This window comes from Nelumbo nucifera, chromosome 1, assembly GCF_055504915.1.
Source record: "Nelumbo nucifera cultivar China Antique chromosome 1, China Antique-T2T, whole genome shotgun sequence".
Classification (NCBI taxonomy): domain Eukaryota; kingdom Viridiplantae; phylum Streptophyta; class Magnoliopsida; order Proteales; family Nelumbonaceae; genus Nelumbo; species Nelumbo nucifera.
Genome location: NC_142649.1, coordinates 155,493,540 through 155,504,273, shown reverse-complemented (window position 1 = coordinate 155,504,273; position 10,734 = coordinate 155,493,540). Strand labels below are relative to the sequence as shown.

General features: G+C 36.2%; 1 pseudogene across 1 annotated transcript; it reads right to left on the bottom strand.

Moving 5' to 3' along the window:
* Window positions 1-479: 479 nt before the first annotated feature.
* LOC104602737 (protein CANDIDATE G PROTEIN-COUPLED RECEPTOR 7 pseudogene) lies at window positions 480-2,273 on the bottom strand (annotated as a pseudogene). The gene has a single exon (XR_016081049.1). The product of XR_016081049.1 is annotated as a protein CANDIDATE G PROTEIN-COUPLED RECEPTOR 7 pseudogene (transcript).
* Window positions 2,274-10,734: the final 8,461 nt, after the last annotated feature.

Below are 10,734 nucleotides of genomic sequence, written 5' to 3'. Positions count from 1 at the left end.
TACATATACCTTATTTGTTGTTATTTTGACCTTAAAGTTAGTGTAATTAATATATTTATGGAATCTTTCATTCGTATTCATGCATTTCGAAAATGTATTCATATCCTTATCTGTATATAAATTGTCCGATACAATACTCAATACCGATACTTTAATTCTTGTATAGAATATATACATTGTAATATTACTTATTCCTAAATTCAATAATTTATAATAATACCTCTTTAATTGCCAAAAACCCATGCATCGAAGTTTTTCCCTGGTTGCATATATCTTCCACTTTGAATTTGAGATTAGTATTTAAGGCAGTGAAGTAGGGCTGGTTTTCTCCAAATAGTGATACAATTCTCATCTTAGTAACAAAAAAAAAAAAAAACTCATTTTTTTAATTTAATGTTATTCTAATACATATAGACCTATAAATGAATGTTCCAACAAAAAATTTAAATAGGTGTTTAGGATGAAATTTAATAGCAGTTACAATATAAAAATTCTCTCTAAAAATTTGTGAAATTACTGCATAAAAAAAGGTTCACTACACATACATGGTAATGGCATCTTGAGCTGAAGACAACTCATTTGAAAAAAAAAAAAAAAAAACAGCTTGAGATGAACAGAGCTTCGGAAACAAGAAGAGATCAATTAGATTACCCTTCTGATTATGAAGTTGGTTCATACATGCATGGTGGATGATCCTCATCATCATGAGAGTACTACTGTACAGACTAAGAGGGATCGAACTCACAGTTGGAAGGAGTCATCATCCTCCAAAACTTGGGCTGCAGCTGCTTCTTCATCATCGTCAATCACAAAGTAGGGATTCCTCTCGATGGGCTGAAAGTTATAGAAGATGAAGGCATAGAACGCCAAGCTTGCACCCTCCACCGCAGCCGGCACAACCCATTCGAATCTGTAACTGATAATGGCTCCTAGTGCAGAAACCACCACTCTGGTGAAGTACAAGTATCCCACCACGACAACGTAGAACTGCTTGAAAAGGGTTAGCTTGGCCAGGTTCCTAGCGGCCTTCCCGTCGGTCTTGGACGCCTCCCGGAGGCTCCTGATCGACCAGATAATCGGGAAGAACACAAAGCAACAACAGACGATGTCAATCAACAAGAAGATCTGGTTCCATGTCAACCAGTCCTTGGTTGCCGGGCCCGTCTCTCCGATCACCACCGAAGCTATGTTCTCCAGCACTTGCAGCGGTATCACGGCCATCAGGACGTTCTTCTCTCGCTCCTGGAGGTACGGCTTCAGGAATGACCAGCCTGTTCCGATGAGGATGATCACAGTGAAGAGCATTATACCTTTGAAGAAGCCAAATATGTAGAAAGCTACGTCCCAGCCATGTGGGGTTCCTGTGTTTCTTACATGGAACTTGTCCTCCGCCGCACAGATCAATTTCAGTGCCTTAACCAGAAGCAAGGCCCCCATTATTATGTGAATCTTGTCGACTGTCGGACTCTGCTTGATGCAGACGGAAACCCATAGAGTGAAGAAGGCCGTGTAGACCAGAAAGAAGAGAAAATACAGTTTCGGCAGCTGAGTTTGGCCGGCCGGAAGGAAATCCTTTCTACCACCCTCCACGTTGTACATCTCTGTGTGGACATCCATGGAAACTTCGTACTCCGGCTGGCAGTTGCCGAAAACCAGACTGTACTCGTCGGGATGTTCGACGATGACTGAACCGTTGTATGTGGAATCGGGGTAAAGCTGTTCAAATTTGAATATCAGTTCCACGTAACGGCTCGACACGATGCAGAAGCTATCGGTGTACTCCGATTCGTTCAAGATCTTCGGGTAGGACAATTCTCTTAGAAGGAAGAAACCCATTGAAGACGGGTCCAGTTCTGAATTTTGTTGCTTTGATTTCCACGAGACGTTTTTGATAGCTATGGCGACATGGCCGTCTGCTCCGAAGCCAAATCGCTCAAACAAGATCATGGGTCTCGAGTCTTCAATGATGCGCGTGTTCTTGATCTCTGAAGCCGAGAACGGGATGCTTGAGATGATGCAGAGAGCAGAAAACAGATGAAGAATTAGATGGCGAGGAGGATAGAAAGTTGAGATGAAATTGAGATTGCTCATGCTTGTGATAGATTAGTTTGAAGTGGGTCTGAATCTGTGACAAAAAAACAATGACAGAATTAAAAAAAAAAAATAAGAACAGAATCAACAGAGATTGGATGAATTTATTGAAAACAAACGATTCTGCAAATGGGTATGAAGCGAAGCTATGAATTTTCCCTTTGAAAGGTGGTTGGATTTGGATCTGTGGAGAAAGTAGAACAGAAGAACGTTTTGTATGCCTTGGACTTAGGGGAACGAGGAAGAATGGTTTTGACACGTTGTCTTTTACTCCACTTTTATGTCATAAATAATTATTTTAAAAAACCTATTTCCTGTTTTAATTCATACAATTTTTTTTCTTTTTCTTTGTAAGAAAGTAAGTGTGAAAATGGATCGGACAGAATTGAATTTTACGAATCCGGATCCAAATTCATGATTGTAATTTGATACGATTAGGATTTCAATGAATTTGTATAAAATTAGCATCAATTTATACAAATTAACAAGTATATATATATTCAACCCAAACCCAACCCAATCCAAGCCGACCAAACAAAATGAAATGGGAGAAAATTGTTCAAGCTCTCCCACAAATATTTCAATGTTAGAATGCTAACGGCTCAGGTTCCGCATAAGACACCTTCAACCCAAATCCAATTACAAATTTCACTAGGATAAACCCTAGGGTTGCAACGGATTGGATCATGATGTAATTTGAATTTGGATCCGATTCTATTTTGTTGGATTCGGATATTTTTCTTTTGGATTTTTGGATTGGAAAGAAAAATAAGATTTGTTCAAAAAAAGGATTGAATTCGGATCACCCTATTTTATTTATATATGACTAAATTGTTTGAAAAGAATACTTGTGTTTTTGAATTAAATTCGGATCACCCTATTTTGTTAATATATGACTAAATTGATTGAAAAGAATACTTGTGTTTTTTTTTTCTTTGTATAAATTGTTTTATTTTTTTGGTTAATAATTTGTTATATTTTATAGACCTATGGATAATGAAATTGGACTGAATCATATTTGGATATCCAACATCCTTAACGAATTTGTATTCAGATTAATCTAGATCAGTCAAATCATCAGATTTAGATATATCCCAATTCAATTCTGATCTGACTTTTTATCTCTACCCAACCCTAACCTATTAGGGTCGGATCAATGTGGGTTTAGCACTTAACAATAACATGACCCATTGAAAAATGGGCCAAACGTTCAATCCTACCCAGCTTCCAAGCTTTGTCCACTCAAGACAAAGCCCAGCCAGGTATATTCAGACTCTTTTTTGTTTCAATCCTACCTGTCGGAACAATATTTTTCAACCCAATCAAATGCTCTCTTACGACTATCTCGCTCTTTGTACGGGGTATTTTGATTAGGGGTGCAATTTGGGTTTGACCCGAGTTAACATTTTATACTGTTTTGAATTTCGACTTCGGGTCGGGTCCATTGAGATTTTGATAAAATTCCAACCTTATCTCTTTCAAGTTGCGCTTTTTTTTTTTTAAGATGACTCGATTTCAAAAAAAAAAAAAAAGGGGTCATGGATCGGACTGTGTCCAACGGCAAACTGAAGAAAGCCCATGGGCCGGTCTATTACAAAGACCAGATGTATGAGTGAGTGCAAGTTAGTTGAGTTGTTGTTTACATTAGTTTAATTATTCAATATAATCGGATTGAATTGAGATAATTGGTCAAATTCTGATTAACATAATTTAATCAACAAACATCCGAGCTGGTTAGATCATTCAAATACTCCTTATTTTTCTTTAGTAAAATTATTATTTAAAATTAAATTACAAATTGTTTCATTATTTGATAGTAATTCTCCAAATGTGAGCTTGTTGAGAGAACATCTGCTGTGACCTAGGTTGCAATACTTGCATACAACCCCCAATGAAATACAAACACATCAGTATTATGGCAGATTTATTAAAAGGAGAATGGTTGTGTCCGGGCATCCAACACCAAAACTTTCGCCAAATTCTGGTCATGGATTTTGGTGATTTCTTTTTGGGTAAATTGCAAAGACCCCCATATTATGGGGTCAGTGATAATTACCCTCCTTTAACTTTAATTTGCGACATTGACCCCCTCTACTATGGGGTTAGTGACCCCCCCCCCCTCCCCTCCCCTCACTTTGTGACAAATACCTCTGTTAAAATTTCGTCAGTTTATTTTGAAAAAAATATTCTCATTTATCTGGTTAAAATTTTTTAAATCGCAAACTACCCTTTTCTTATTTCTTTGAAATGGTAGAGGCTTCTTTCTGATAGACAAAAAGAAATGGCAGAGGTTTTTTACTGCTCTAATAAATTCTTGCAGATTTTTGGCTGGATTCAGTATTCAAATGAAATGATAGAGATTTCTTTTTGATATAACTTTAAGGTTTCGTTTGGTTTTTCTTAATTTATTAGAGAAACAAGTGGATAATTTTTATATGTTAATATGAAAAGTGGCATTCATGTCAATGAAATGAAACAAGAATTAAAAGAAACTTGTTTTTTTTTTATGTTAATGAAATGATTCTTATTATTTTTAGCTGGTTTGGGAGAAAAAGGAGGTATTTTTGGGTCATTTAAGGTTTAAGAGAAAGAAGTAAATAAGAGAGAATAAGAAAAGTTTATATGAGCATTATGGTAATTTAGTACATTACATCATTTGAATTAATATCCAGGAGGTATTTGTTGCAAAGTGAAAGTTCATGGGGGTCTTCATCGTAAAGGAAAATTTAGAAGGGATCAATAATTGTCACTAACCCATAATATATGGTGAACTTTGTTGCAAATGAAAATTTAGGCTGTGCCTGGAAACAATGCAAATGAGTGTGAATGCAAATATGTAGAGTGTAAAAAGATCCATATAAATTGTAAAGTTGGGTTAGTTTTGCAGCAACAAATTTACCTTCTTACCAAATAGACTTTTAGTTGTAATAGATGCAAACACGAATTCCAATAAAACATATGACTTTTTTATCAAAAGACCACTTGAATGCAAATTTACTTATTTTTTATTAATGTACCTTTACATCTTATTATCAATGTAATTATGCATTGGAAAATGTGCTTTCAGTTAGGGATGAACATGGGTCGGTTCGGTTTTATGACAAAATCTGAAACTTATTTATAGGAATCTGTTTTATGACAGAATCTGAAACTTATTTATAGGGCTCCGTGAAGGTTGGTTCTTGCTTGCTTTGATGGTTTTTAGGTTGGTTTTAAGGAGGGAATCCTGTTCTTTCTTTACTCTCGCATGCCGCTTGAGATTTAAATTTAAATTTTGTAAAACTTGTTGGTTTTAGTAAATATAATATATTGTTTAAAATTTATATTTATTGATTTAATTAAATAATTTAATATGTAAATTATCATTATATGATTCAAAAAATAAAATTTAAATTTAAATTTTGTAAATATTATTTTTTATATTAGTTATTATACACATTCAAATATTAAAATGAAAATAAATGATCAAATTACTTAAATAAATTATTGATCAAGTAAGTTTATGGCCTTTGTAATCACGAGTGTTTGGATTCAAATCTTTATATCCTCAAAAGTATTTTGGGTTTATTTCAAGACAAATTGGGTTCTAGCAGGTTCCCTAGACCCTAAAGCCGACCTAGGTGAGATCGATTTCAAGAATTTATAATCAATCTCTACCCTATAATAGATTTAGAGTCGATTCCGTTCAGCTTTGGGATGACCAAAGTGTTTTGAGAGTTTGACACATGAATTTGGGACTTTGTGCATTTAAAGCTGATCCAAACACAACCCGGTCTATTTCTAAAGACTCGGATTGGGTAAAATAATAAAGCTTACAACAGTCTCCGTAGAAGAAAAATGCAGCCTAAAGAAAAATTATGGATATATGCACTTAAAATTTACTTACAATCAGAGAATGTGGAATTAAGTATTTGCAAAAGCTTTCTTTCAATGGAAACTTGTGTCTAAGGTTCTCACTAACTACTTCCAAAACGACTTTTTAGTCATTTACTAAATATGTAGTAGTTTTTATCTATTTTCTTTCTTGTTTTGTATGTTTTACAAAGTTGAAATATAGATTTCTGTTTTTACTTTCATTTATTTTATTTAATTAATCATTTATCCAATTGGATTTTATACAATATGTATCCAAGAAGTCAAGTTTCAATAGTTAATATGAAGTATATAAAGATTTTTTTTTTAATTTTTAGGGAAAATTCTTGATTATTACCCTATGGGCCTAGTGCCACTTTGGTCCCCGAACTTTAAAATGCAACAATTCAGTACCTAAACTTTTAAGATGTGACAATTCAGTACCTACCGTTAACTAGTTGTTAACCAACCGTTAAGTGGCATTTAAAAAAGACTCAAATGCTCTTTAAGTGTTATTTAATTTTCTTTATCAACCATCTAAGCATTGACAAAAAATTAACAGTCCTAAATCTTTGCCTTTTCCATTCAAGAAAGTTGGGGTTACATTTGAGTGGGCATTCTGCTGATACCAACTTTGTTGAATAGAAGAGGCAAGGATTTGAGACTGTTAATTTTTTGTCAATGTTTTGATAGTTGATAAAGAAAATTAGATGACACTCGAAGGGTATTTGTGTCTTTTTCAAATGCTGCTTAATGGCTGGTTAACAACTACTTAACAACAGGTACTAGATCGTCATGTTTTGGAAGTTCGGGTACTGAATTGTGGCATTTTAAAGTTTGGGGACCAAAGTGGAACTAAATCCAAAGTACATGGTACTAATCAGGAATTTTCCCTTATTTTTATTTTGACACAAATGTTGAAGTAACACAAAATGGGATTTGTGCTGATTTTAGGATTTAGTGGACATAGTTTAACAAGGGGGCATGACTTTAAATAGAACAGAATGGTGAAATAAGATTCATTTAGCCAATCCGATATAGTTGAGATAAGGCTTGAATGATGATGAATTTTAGAAATAAAGAAAATTAATCGAAAGATTTTTCCTACATTATCATTATCCTTAGTTGGCATAGGTAAGTAAAATCATATAATTTTGGTAATTTTTCCAACATATATACTTATGGAAAGTGCTTATGTGGAAGTGGTGTTGAATATTCTCAAATAGGGCTTTCAAATTCATTGTTAAATTATGGGCGCTTAAATAATTTTTTATTACTTTTATTTAGGTCCTTTTTTGATATGTCATTAGCTCTTTTAGGCCCTTCAACTTGTAATGGATCATTTTTTTTGACAAATTACTTAAGTTGTCCTTAAAGTTTAGGAAATTGATTAACTATACCCTTATTGTTTCAGTATTGTTTTAAAGTACTCCTACTCTTTATGACAATTCACTAAATCTTCCTTACTGTCATTGTTCATTAACAGAAAAATTAAAAAGACTATTTTGCCCATCATTCTTCTTTAAATTTTCAAAATGAAGGCTTGTCAGAAAACACTACCCGATGCTCAATTTGGATCTCGGGAACGACAGGTTGCACCGATGATCAAGGGCCTGGAACTCAACTCGATGGGTGCAGATCTACTGAAGACAAAAGAGCTTCTTTATTCATCTTTTCCACCTGATGAAAAAGCCTCAGACCCAACTTGATTTCTTTTCATTTCTCTTTTTCCTCTCCCTCTCTATCCCCCCTCTCTCTTTTGTCTTCCTTAGGGGTGTCAATTGGACTGGATTTGATCCAATTTGATCCAGTTCATTGTGAGTCCATTACAAATGGACCTGGTCCAATCCAGTCCGATGAATATTTTGGACCATTTTGGACCGGTCCAGAGACTGTCCAATCTGTTCAAATTCCTATTAATTTAGATTGGTTTCAACTCAAACCTGGTCCATTGACACCTATGTTCTTATCTTCTATCAATGGACCAGATATTAGTTTAATCCAATATAAATTCATTATGGACGGACCAGGTCCAATCTAATATGTCATATTCGTCCATCCAGTCCATCCAAATTCAATAGTCTTATTGGTCCGTCCAATCTGTCCAAATTGATTTCCATTTGGACGGAATCCAACCCAAAACCGGTCCATTGACACCCCTAGTCTTCCCGCTCTTCTTATTCTTCTTCCCCACATCAACCTCACCTCCCCTGTTTCAGTGTAATACCAATCGTCACCACTGCAACTACTACTCACAGTCAATTCAGCCGCCTCTACAAATGCCCGAACCGCCACCACGAGTGCTCGAATCTCCCCCGCTGAAACCATCGTTCTCTGTGACAGGAGGGGGGGCGAGACATTGTCGTTGAAGCTATTCAAAAAGACAAAGATGATAAAGCTTAGTATGATACAACTATTATTCAAAAGAAACTCTTCAACTTAACCAAATCGGTTCTCCTTTCTCCCTATTAACTTTACCGATACCTCACCGTTGTCGGCTTGCTGCTACAACTACCTTTGACCCTCCCATCTACAACCGTTGCCGCTTCAAGAATTTGCGAAGTGCCTCCTGGTTAAATGCACAGAGTGAAGTGGGACTTGTGGGCGGTGACAATGGTGTTAATCGTGTTGATAAGAGGAACCGGAGATGAAGAATGGAGTGAGACTTGCTAAGGTGTGTGATTTTACAAAGGATGAGTGCACTGGAGAACACTGATAATGGCGACAAAGGATTATTTGTTTTTTTGTCGTTGATGCCACAGTACTTGGAAGCTTAATGACGTGTGTGCTGTTGCTAAAAGCTTTCAAAGAGGGGCTCGTATAAAAATTGTAGAGTCGAAGTCAGAATCGGAGTCAGTATTGGAGACAGAGATGGAATTGGAATCGGAATCAGAGATATAGTCGGAGTTGGAGCCGGAGACGTAGACAAAAACGGAATCAGAATTGAAATCGAAATAAAAAACAGAGTCGGAGTAAGAACTGGAGACGTAGATAAAGACAGAATTGGAAAGGAGAATAGAGTGGAACCATAAAAGGGTATTTTAGAAATTTTAAAATATATATCTGTCACGTGATGTGACAAGTTAAGGGAGATTTTAAATAATTGTCAAAAAAACTCAAAAGTACTTTAAGACATTTAAGACAATATATAAAAATTTTCTAAACCTTATAAATAGTTTAAGAAATTTGCCTTTTTTTTTAACAATTGCTGTAAATGATCTCACAGCAACAACCGAAAGTAAGATTTGTATCCGGATCAACCTCTCCCAAAACCTCAGATTGTCTGGACCAACATTGGATATGACCTAAACCAAATTCAAATCTCAAATATTGCATCCATTTAGAAATCTGATCCCATAGGGTTTAAGCTTGAACCCATGTAATGGGATCAACCTCAGATGCGGGTATATCTGATCCAAGTCAGATCTGTTATAACCCTAATCCCAAACATATCTAAAAGCCAGAAATGTGCACTTAGTATATAAATAGAACTGATTTGTTTGTAGCTGATGTTTGGACACAAAATTTGTTCAGTGAACAACACTTGGATAAAATGATCCGGATTAGGTAGTATCTAAGGCATTGCTTGTTGCCTTGTTCTCAATGCAATTTTATTTGCACTAGTATAGATGCACGGGAGTGTAATGGAAAAGAACACAAATTTTGTTTTGGGATTTAAGTTATTGTGTTTTAGGTCTTATTTTACTTCACTTTACATATGCTGCAATCAAACAAAATAAGGTAAAACTTGAAACAAAAATAAATTATAATTTGCATTCCACTATCATAGTTGTGCTTCAGTGCAAATTGCAACCAAACGCAGCCTAATAATTATAATACACTGAAATGCATTCATTTTCTCCATTTTCTCTGCATCAACAAGGGTGTTGTGCCTTTTTACTTGAAAGGTGGAAGTGTTTTGGTAATCAGAGACTAATTTAAAGCAGCAACAGAGGGAGTGGGATCTCTGACTCTGCTGGTAGTGTAGATTAGTATTCCTCAGTGTATCGTATAACAGGACTAATCAACCCTAAAATTCCTTGGGCGTTTACAGTATGATCAATGTAGGATAACGACCCATACCCGAAAGTGACCCGGCTGGAGCACCCATATGGTCAACATGCGTGAAGAAAAATTGGGTTCAATTCAGTGCCAAATGGGTCGGTGCTGAACAATTCAAACATTATCCTTATGAAAGATATGATACCAATAAAGAAAAATTTGCTGATCTTTCTCCGTCCAATAACCATTTCTCCTTCCCTCACTCCTTGTTACCATGAAGTGCTCGATAGGTATTGATGGAGCACAATCCGGTCGGTCCTACCTGTCAACGATCTTGCCTCTGACTGGAGCAAAAGGTGCCTAAAATGGAAAAGAAAGCAAGTAGTCTTCGGGGAGGAACTCGGTGAGAGTGCTCCGAAGCTCAAGTTAGTATTTTCTCAAAGGCAAGATAAAAAACCAGATGACGCAAAGTTATCACGTACCTCCATTCTTGGGGGAAAGAGGGCCTTTTATAACCACTTCGCGCACTCACTCCCAAACTTCTGTCAGGTCGGGTATCATTACCTCTGCACTTCTGCCAGTTCGGGTGTCATCACCTCTGCTGGGGCAGACAACCGCCACTGCTCTCTTTGTCGGAGTTGTTTATGTAATTGGAGGTGGCCGTTGAAGTGCAGTTGTCAAGCGTCAGATCCTAAGTCAGTCAGGCGCGCCGCCTCAGGATACGGACTCCTTTGGTGTCAGGTACGGTTGTTCAGTTCGACGGCCTAGAGATGAAGTGCCGGAGTGGTG